This window comes from Candoia aspera, chromosome 1, assembly GCF_035149785.1.
Source record: "Candoia aspera isolate rCanAsp1 chromosome 1, rCanAsp1.hap2, whole genome shotgun sequence".
Classification (NCBI taxonomy): domain Eukaryota; kingdom Metazoa; phylum Chordata; class Lepidosauria; order Squamata; family Boidae; genus Candoia; species Candoia aspera.
Window position 1 is genome coordinate 335,483,194 of NC_086153.1, and position 10,212 is coordinate 335,493,405.

Consider the following 10,212-nt stretch of genomic DNA (forward strand, 5'->3'; position numbering starts at 1 on the left):
GCTGGGCCAACTGTCAGTCTGGCAGTTGCCAAACACTGATGAATTAGAGTAGAATGAAGGAACATTCTTTCTCTCGGTCTGGCAAAGAAATGCGGTTCACACACCGCACCAAGCAATAGATCCAGAAGTGGGGGGAGGAGGGGGGTGGCAGGAACACAAGTTCTAACATGCACTGCTATTATTTAGCTTCCTTCAACCTGGCACCATGCTGGCCAGGAACGGTGGGATGTGAATTCCAACATCCTTGGAGGGCACCCATCTGGGAAAGGTGTTTCTTGATTTAATTCCCTTTCCCTTGGCTTTGTTGCACAAAGCGCTTCCTCGGTCATAGAGAGGAGGCTAACGTGTCATGAGAACACCCTAACTCAGATAATCATCCCAGAGATCAGTTTTGCCCTCAAACAGCCCTGGGTTTGCTTGGAGCTAAAATCATCCTCCCCAATGAACCAGTATGGCTTCTGTAGGAATCAGCTGATGTTTTCCTGTTCCGAAGCAAAATTCTAGAAAGGCCCCATAGAAGGGGGTTGCTCGAGGCACTCCACGTTTGCCAGAGGTTTGCGCTTGCATGCCCTGCAATCCCCTGGGGGTGGAAAATGAGGCAGAAAGGGGTGTGGTGATCTGTGCTGCATTGGCACCAACTTTATGGCACCATGGATTTCTCCCTCATTTTCTTTTTCACTCCAGCTGCAAGAGAATGATGGCAAGTAACAGTGTCCAGCTTCTTCAGCAGCAACTGAGAGGCCTAAAAAAATGGCTGTTGAACTGACATATATATCCCAGATTGTGCCCTAGTGGCACATGGGAGGCAGGCAGCTGGCCAGGAGAGGAGGTGACTGAGTTAGCCATGGGCAAGCAGTCTACATCTGCCTGTGATACCGAAGAGCCTTTGAGAATCCAGCGTGCTTCTGAAGGGGTAGCAACAGCATCTTGTTAAAGGATCCCTCAAAACAGGCTGAGCATTGCTTTCAGGGATGCAATCTGAAAAGAGAACCAGCCCCATCCTGCTCTTTCGGTCCCCATCCCCAATTCCCCACTCACCCCTCAAGAACACAAGTTCCTGGGCTTAGTTACAAGGTTAACTAACAGTTCTTGAGCTCATCCGGGTACTGTTTGCAGTTTGATAAGACGGTAATCATGATGTTAGTGAAAGTTTTTATTGATATAGCTTCTCTCACTTTGGTTTAGTGCTATATGGTTGGAACAGTGACCCAAGAAGTTATTTGTATGGACAAACCCTTTGTGTGGCTCTTGTGAATTTCTCCACAGTTGCAGCAGGCAAAGTGAAATCCAGCATGTACACTAACATATTTTGTTCTGAATTTAAGTTTCCACTGTAAGATTCTAACCCCTTTTGATTTTTTAGTATAAGAGTAATAACCTAAGAAGAATCCTGTTGGATCTGCCGTACCCGCTGCATCCAGCATCTTGTTTCCAAGGTTGGCTGAGAAGCTCATAGCCAGGGCAGGGGGCTTTGCCATTTGTCCCTTGCAGCCAGTAATAAGGTACACTGTCCCTAAGAATGGAGATTCCACTTGACTTGTAATGTCTAATTTGTTTGTTTGTAATCCTTCAAAGTCAACTAAGTTAATGACTTTTAATTTGTGATCTGGTTATATATTGGGAGAAGAAGTTAATTTGAGTGATTCCCAGTGAAATCTGTAAAAGTGGCGGGTTGAACAATGGATTTCTCAGTCCAAGGCTGGAACTCAAACACCTCTTGTGGTTGCCTTCCCTTCCATTAGCCCAAAAAGTAGCTACCTTTGTAATTACATCTCGGCAACTGGGCCCAGAATTCAGAATTTAGGGATTTGTTTGAACCTGTGGATTGCTCTTAAGGATCTTGATTCATGTCAAGAATAATAAGAGAGTCCAAGTCCCACGTTTTCTTCTTTCCCTTCTTTCTCTTTTTGTAGCAGAAATTTAACTAAAATGTTGGTTTGATAACAGCCTCTCTTGCCTAACATTATGGGGCTGACTTTGATAGAATTTGGAATGAATTCTACCCAGTGCACCTGTGCGTACCCAGGTAAAGTGAGCCTTGCTGGCAATGAGCTCAGAGTTTGGTGATGAAGGGAGGGAGCAGGTTACATGCAGATTAGGTTAAGTTTCCTTCCACTTGGGTGGAATCAGTGGCACCTTAGCAAGACATGAGACAGCAAAAAGAAAGGCCTTGCCTGTCCACAGACTATCTTGTCCTTCCCTGTATATTAACCTCTCTTTGATGTCTTTTAAGATCAAAACTAATCAGGCTTAAGAATATTTGCTTCCTTGGATCAAGTCAAGATGGCTCCTTACGCACAGGCCCATGCCCATCGTGCTGCATCGTTAGTGACAGCACAGCGCCCTCTTTGGATGGATTAAGGCAGGAGCAGCAGCTGTGGGCTACGGACGGCTCCATAGGCACTGGGGGGGGGGCGCGTTGGCGGCCCATGGAGGTTTTCTGATTTTTGTCAGAAAATGGGGCAGTGATGTACTTAACGTCACTGTAAAAATGGTCATTGTCCTTGGACACCCTGCTTTTTAAAAGTGTCCTGGCTGCAAAAAGGCTGAGCTCTGCTAGATTAGGGGCGTGGGATCAAATCGTGCAGCGGGGCTATTTCAGGCCATTCCATGCCCCATGTCTCTGCCCCTGCCGCTTGAGGGGGTCTCCTTCCCTTGTTGCAGCCAGTCCTGGGCCAAAAGGATATTTAAATGCAAAGGAGGTTTTTAACTGAAAGATTTTCTGCACTGCTGGGACCAGAATCACAGCTTGACAAGCAAGCCCTTTCTCAGAGAAGCTGTCCTGTCTCCCTCTCCCTCATTCTGATGGTCCAGGAAGCAGAGATGGAGCTATGGAGGGGAGAGGAGAGAGGATGAATCTGCTGACAAAGTGCATTGTTCAATTATTCATGGAAGAACATAGCAGCTGAAGAGTGCACTGAACAACTGCAAACAAGTGAGGGCCACTCCACCCGCCACTAGAAAGGATGTCAGAACTCCTCCTGTGCCTTTCGGTGAATCAGCCCTGTCCTACGCACTACGGTGGTAAAGTCTGTAGCCTAGAGACCTCGGATAACCACTCAGTCCTTTCAGTCTTCCTTCCTAGGGGTTAAATTCTTGTTCAGTTCAGCTGAACTCCCCCACACCCATTCTTGATTGTCCATTATCTTAGTGTGATAAGGGTTCCCTCCCCATGTTCATCTGTCATTGTTTTTTCAACAAGTTGCAGTTTGGGATCCAGCGTAGAGTCCACTCTGTAAGTGACACCCTTGCACAAGTCCTGTCACTAACAGTGAAGCGGTAGAAAGCAGCGTGACCTTTGTGATCAGACCCCCATTCAATGCAAAGAGAGGGAAAAGTCACACCAGAGCAGCCTTTCTCCACCTTTTGACCCTGGAGGAACCCTTGAAATATTTTCCAGGCCTCGGGGAACCCCTGAACCCTCAGGCTCAAAGATAGGCCCGACGTTACAAGATTATTCTATTTGTTTCATGGGTAGGCCTGTACAGGTGCATTCACAGTATTCTTAACCTAAAAATAAAGAATGAAACTTAACTCTCTAATGTGAAGTTGCCCAAATTTGAAATATTTTTTAAAATAAATCGTGATCTCCCAGGGAGCCCCTAGGGACCTCTCACAGAACCCGAGGGTGCCACGGAGCCCTGGTTGAGAAACCCTGTGCCAGAGAGTTTTAAAATGAGCAGGTCTTATTTAAATTGTAGTCCCTTAAGGATTCCTGGGAGCTCTGAGACTCCGACTGATGATTTGGTTACTTCCAGAACCTTAATTTATGAGCCATATTTTAAGAGATGGAGGTTAATTCTCTCCCACTCACTTCTTAACTCTTACTGGATCAGCCCTTTGAGCTGGGGAAAAATTCCACCAATAACTCCCTGATTAATAACACAAATCTATTCGGAGAATTTGTTACATTAATCATCTCCTAAGAATATTTTAATCCATTCCAAGCACTTTGCATAGATTATTTTACAATAGATTATAAGGCAGGTCTAATATAAATAATAATAATAATTCCTATTGTGCAGTTGATAAAAGGCAGTGACTGCTTGGGTCTGGGTTGGGGGTGGGGGAGATTCCAATAAAGAATTTCTCAGCTCCTTTCATTTTCCAAGACACCTCTGAGATCATGTTGGGGCTCAGAAGCTAAGAGGGGTTGGATAGGAGACCACCAGGGAATCTTGGAGTGGAGGCTACAGTGGGAAGTTGAAAAACACCCGAGGCAGAACATTTCTGGGCCTTTGCCAAGAAGTCTCTGCGTGTTGCCCTAGACTCAAAACACGGGAAGTGCAAAAAGAGTCCCTGGAAAGTGAGAACTCTGCCTGAAGAGGAATTGTTCTATCCTGGGAGGTGGCCCATAAAGCCATTTTCCCTGTGCCCCTGTCCCCCAGCCTGGGAATGGATTTGCTCCCCTGAGCCAGGACAGTGGCTGTGGCTGTTGACTTTGGTGGCCTTCAGACTCTATTTCCCACTAGCTCCCTCCACTTCCATTGCAATACAAGTGTTCCACCTCCTCCTTCGGCCTTCAGTTTTAAAACACAAAACATGTTGCAGTTGGTACCCCCACTCCGAACTCAGCACTTTCCCCTGTGGGCAGGCAGGCTTCCTTCCAACCCAGTTGGGCTTAGCTGCCAGATGGGGACAACAGAAATGGAGCGTGATGATCTGAGAGGAGGCGGCAACTCTTGTGACTGTTCTTCCAGCATTGAATGTGGAGCTGTGATGCACCCAGGCTTTTCTCAGACGAAAAGTGGTGCTGCCCAGCGGTTCATACGACTTGAGAAGGGATAGCAAATCCAGGAAGAGCAAAGCTTTTCATTGGGACAGTTAAATGGAGCCTCTGCATTTAAGAACCATGTCTCAGAATGCCCATTGTTGGAAATAAGCAAATGGGAACCAACGGCTGACATTTCTTGTGAGCGGCTTGTGGGCTTGCCAGGGTTATTTGTCTAGGTCAGTGTTTCTCAACCTTGGCAACTTGAAGATGGGTGGACTTCAACTCCCAGAATTCCCCAGCTAGCCATGCTGGCTGGGGAACTCTGGGAGTTGAAGTCCACCCATCTTCAAGTTGTCAAGGTTGAGAAACACTGGTCTAGGTACTATTAGAAATGGGAGACTCACCTCAGTGGGGATTATTCTCTGATCCAGCAGGGAAGTTGGAGTTAGTTGAAGTCACATGCGTTTATATGGCAAAGCAAGATGTACGTTTTCAGAATCAATTAAGCCCTTGCGTTTGCAGCTTCGCTGTACAAATGAACTTGTTATTCTTTCTGAATGCATCTCAGCTGATGCCATCACAGCCCCTCCCCTAATGTCAGCCCTCCCAGGTAAACCAGACAGGAAACACAGCCAGATGAGTTACTTCTGCTTTACTGTTAGGCTACATTAACAGAGTCTTGCACGTCTGAAAGTACCAGTCTCCTGCCATCCCTATTTACTGCCTAACCAGTCCTTTCTAAGTTTCTTTCTCTCCCCATTACTCAGCTGAGGACTCCTCCCTCTTTTATCAAATGGTTCCTTAGGCAGCATCTCCTCTCCCATCTTCCAAGGTCATTCTCACACCTAAGCTGGTGTGGCCAACAGCTTTCAATAGCTTTGGAAGGAATCAGGCCTATCCAAGGCAGGATTTGCAACTTCTGCTTGCACTAGACTTTGAGCAGCACACATTTTTACCCGTTTATTATCTGCCTGCCCCCCCCCCCAGCCAGATTTAAAGTGGTGAACTGTCAAGGCAGCTCTTTTACCATCACCCCTCCCAAACCTTGTGAAAGAAAAACTTCCAATTGCTTTTTACTATGACAGCTTTAGAAACTGGAAAAGGAACGTTGGCCACCCTGTATGACCCCTGACTTTAATCCATGGGCATTTTTGCATTCTATGGCAGTAAATTCCATACTTGCATCAAGCACTTTGAGAAGGATTATTTGATTGACTGGCTCTATACGGTGTATTTAGCCAGGGTTTGATTTAAGCCTCAGTGGCTGCGTTCATACTGTGTACTAAGTCAAAACTAGCTGAATCCAATTATGGTTCATACGATGCATGAATCCAGACAATATTCTGTCATTCTCTTACATGATCAGTCAGAGGCTGTTAAGTGCAACAAATGTCAAAGCAGGAGGAGAGAGCTTCAATTCTCCCCTTGTTGTTAATTAGGATCCATCTGGGCCAATTTTGCCAGAAGGAACATGAGAAGCATTGAGGGGGTTGCACAGACTGTCTGATGCTCCCAGGGGGAGATACTGAGCTTGTGGCTCCATAGAAAGCCATCAACGTTCTCTCCCTTTCCTACTGAAGCAAAAACCCTTGTCCCCAAAGGGAACTTCTGCAGGGGGAAGGAAGAAGCAAGCATCAGGTATCTCTGCAGCGAAGACGATCGTTCACAGCTATCATATAGCAAAGGCTGTGGGCAAATTGCCTTCCCCGACCAAGGAAACCTTATGCCTGTCATGCGTCCTGCTAACTCAGTGCAAGCCTTCCCAGAGTAAATGTGGACGCACAAGAATTTCCCACTGAAACAGGATCACCCAAGGCCAGTGTCCAAGGCTGCGATGGGGAACCTGGTTGACCTTGTAGTATGAGCCCTTGATGGAGAGAGGAACGGTTGTTCTACTCAAGGAGGTGTCTCATTGCTAGCCTGGTGGACCTGAGTCAGGTAAATTATTTACACATCATATGTCCCTTTCCTAGTTGGTTGGCAAGATTAGTCTGTCCTTGGGGAGACAGACCCCAGAAACTTAGGACACCTCCACCATCTTGAATAATTGTTATAGAATGGAAGCCAAGGTTGTAAAGGTTCTTCCAGATTACTCAACAACCCTGTCACCTCCCCATCTTCCAAGGCTTCACTCCAATTTCACATAATTCCAGTTGGAAATCCCCTCCCACCTCTTCTGGCCTCCTCCTGGGGTGGTCTCAGTAAAATAGTGATCGTGACCTCATTTACAAGTATGGCCTGTAAACCCCACTGAACGTTGATGGCTACTCTAGCTCTTTGCCTAAGAAACGGCTATTTTTGCAATATATGTTGTAACATTGAGAGATTATTTTTATCTGATCAAGAAACAACTCTGAATTTGGCACAAATGAAATTATTATTGGATGGGACATCAAGGAAATGTTGTGATGGCTACAAAATCTGTCCAGCGATCACAGGTGGGGATGAAGTAGGATGGACCAGTCAACTTGTAAATCAACAGGCAAGGCTAGTCCCATTACTCCAACTGTATGGATACTCCTCTAGCTTTTACAGCACCCCTCATCTTAGGGGCTGGGTATTTTAGAAACACAGCAGAGCCTCAGCCATTAGAAGGACCTCAGCAGAAAATGCTGTGCTCCTGTTGAAAGGCTGCACCCATTAACCTCACCAAGTCTCCACATTAGTTCTATCTCCCGACTTCCCCCAACCTTGGTGCAAATGAACAAAAAAAAAATGGAGGAGGATTTGCAGGCTAAGCAAATTACAAGGTGCCCAATAAATACATGAAAGAGGTGAGATCTAAACCAGAAGACTTTTGGCTTCTGATGCTATTACGTAACAGTGTTTTTTGGCTCAATCCCACCGAGCCTCTGAATAATTAGCAGCACTTTAAAGACACTGGCAGCTGTTGGCATCGGAACAGCCAAATATACCGGACGGCAATTAGTTCTATCTTCCGTGTGCAGGGCTGACACCCTCAATATGACAAGACCGATGGGATGACTGAAAGATGCCAAAGGTTTTAAAGGGAGACATGCCCAATTTCAAACACGAAAACTGTGCCCTTTTTGAGAGGTTCCTGTTTTATAATGATTGTCAACTGTTGTACCCTGGAAATTATTCCATGCTGTCTGAAGGAATTGCCTGCCATCAAATTGAACTTGCTGATCTTCCCAAAGATCACAGGCAGGAAAAGCCCTTTCCCCCACCACCTGCTGCTGCTTTCCAAAACATGTTCTTTGTCCTTGCGCTCCAGGCTTTCAGCTCGTCTGGGAGACGACAGCACTGCGGGACTGATGCTCTATAGTCAGGAACAGGCAGCATCTGTCTGTCCAGATTGCCTTCAACCAGCTGTGCAGAGACAAATGGACAAATGGCGACCAAACCTGCAATGCTCCAAGGCGAACTTACCCAGATCTAAATGCAAAATGCAAAGCCAGCAGCTGTTGTGTGCTGGAAGCCTCGGATAAGGAGGCTAGCATTACTCAAGGTGAGAGAGAGCTCTCATGTGGAGAACAACGGAGGCATCTGTCATCAGAGATCAGCCCGCTCCTTGATGCCTCCTCCAGAGTCCCGAGCAGGAGTGTTTCCCCAAACGAGGATTCTGACATAACAGCCACACTTGCTGCCACCTAGTGACTGCCACAGAACACACCTGGGGTGGCGATGGGGATCTTTTCACATGGCACATGCCTGCCTGCATCATACCATGTCTTCACACATTGGATTCATGCGAATGTCCTACATGGAAGCTGCTGCGAAGTGTAGGAATGTAGCATGGATAACTTGGAGGGCAAAATTGCAACTTGATTTAAAAGCAATTAAATGATCTGCCTGGCTTTACAGCAGGTGGTTGTGCCAGAACATGGATTTATAGCTTGCCAAAGCTCCATCAAGGATGCTTGCTGGCTGACAGAGGGCCTCCCCCTTGCCACACACCTCCACAGTTGAAGGAAGGAGTGATGGACCTCTGCCGTGAGAATGGGTCTCAGCCAGCTGCTGGCATTTGTGGAGAGCTTGGACTTACTCAGCTCTACATTTTATTCATTTAACAGCACAGGAGAGGAGAGGAGGAGCACCTTTTCTTTTGGAGAGCTGTGGTTTAAGACCGTGATGACCCCAGTGAGATTTAGAAGCACCAGTTTGCAAGCCTGGCATGCTCTGGAACACTTTTCCAGACAGACTGGCCACTGTAGAATCCCCTTGGCAGCCCTGAAGACTGCGCAGGACCCAGCTTGAGTTACACAGCCTGAGGATTTCACAAAGTCCTGAGAGCAAAACACTCCAGCAAGGGACCGTGGAGGATATTGGAGTCTGGCATCTTTGCTCCTGCAAACACTGAGGAGAGCAACCGTTTTGGCCCCAAGAACTGCCCCCTCTAGCAGATGCTCAGGCAAGAGGCCAACAGGCCCAGAAAAGCTGGGTTTAAACGCTGCACTGGGGTTACCACTCCAGTGAAATATCTAGGAACCCCCACGTGAATCCTATGGCTACATTCCCACAAGACTTTGAACCACAAACTACTCAGCCCCATTTCCTGTAGTTTAGCATCTGTTATGGATCCAACCATTGGGTCTTGCTTTCCATCTAGCTAGGATTTAACCATTCAGGCTACCACCCCACTTCAGTTTTGATCAAGACAATTCCTTCTTGCTGCCCTTTGGAGGTGGGCAAGGAAAACAGAAGGACTCCTTACTCTGAGAGTGGCCAGAGGTTGTCCAGATGGGAACTAAAGTCATGTTTCTCAACCTGACAAGAATTCCCCAGCCAGTACATTGAAATTCTTGAACATTTCAGCCACTTTTATTGTAGGATAGCTGCAGTAGCCAAAACACAGGAGTCTAGTGGTGTAAGCTTTCATGAGCTGTGGCTCACTTTATCAGCTACACAATGAAGACCGGCTAGCTCAGTGTTTCTCAGCCGTGGCAACTTTAAGGTGTGTGGAGTTCAACTCCCAGAATTCCCCAGCCAGCCTGTCTGGTGAATTTTGGATGTTGAAGTCCACACATCTTAAACATCTTACAGTTGCCAAGGTTGAGAAACACTGGGCTAGACTGCTGGAGGATGTAGCCAACTTTGGCCAAATTAAATCCTCCATTAGTCCTGCCACTCTGTGCATCTGATGAAGTGAGCTGCAGCTTACAAAAGCTCATGCCTTTCAATCAAATATGTTGGAAGTGCTGTTACCAGACTCCTGTTTTTTTTGGCTTCCACGGAATTGCAGAATACCTTCTTCCTTGTTAAAGAGTGACAATCTAGCCATCTTACAGGCAATAATGAAAAGCAGAAGAAAATAAACGCTTGCTGGGACTCACCCTGCCATTAAAGGTATCACAAAACCAGAGGGAGAAAGAAATTAAAGTGATGGAAAACGAATTATTCACTGTAGTCAAAGGCCATCCACAAAGTGGTTCTTCTTTCCAACCGAAAGAAACAAGCTTCTATTCTTTGCTTGCAATTTTAAAAGTATTTTGGATGGGCCAACATTTCTCAAAATCTCAGAACAGCTCAACAAT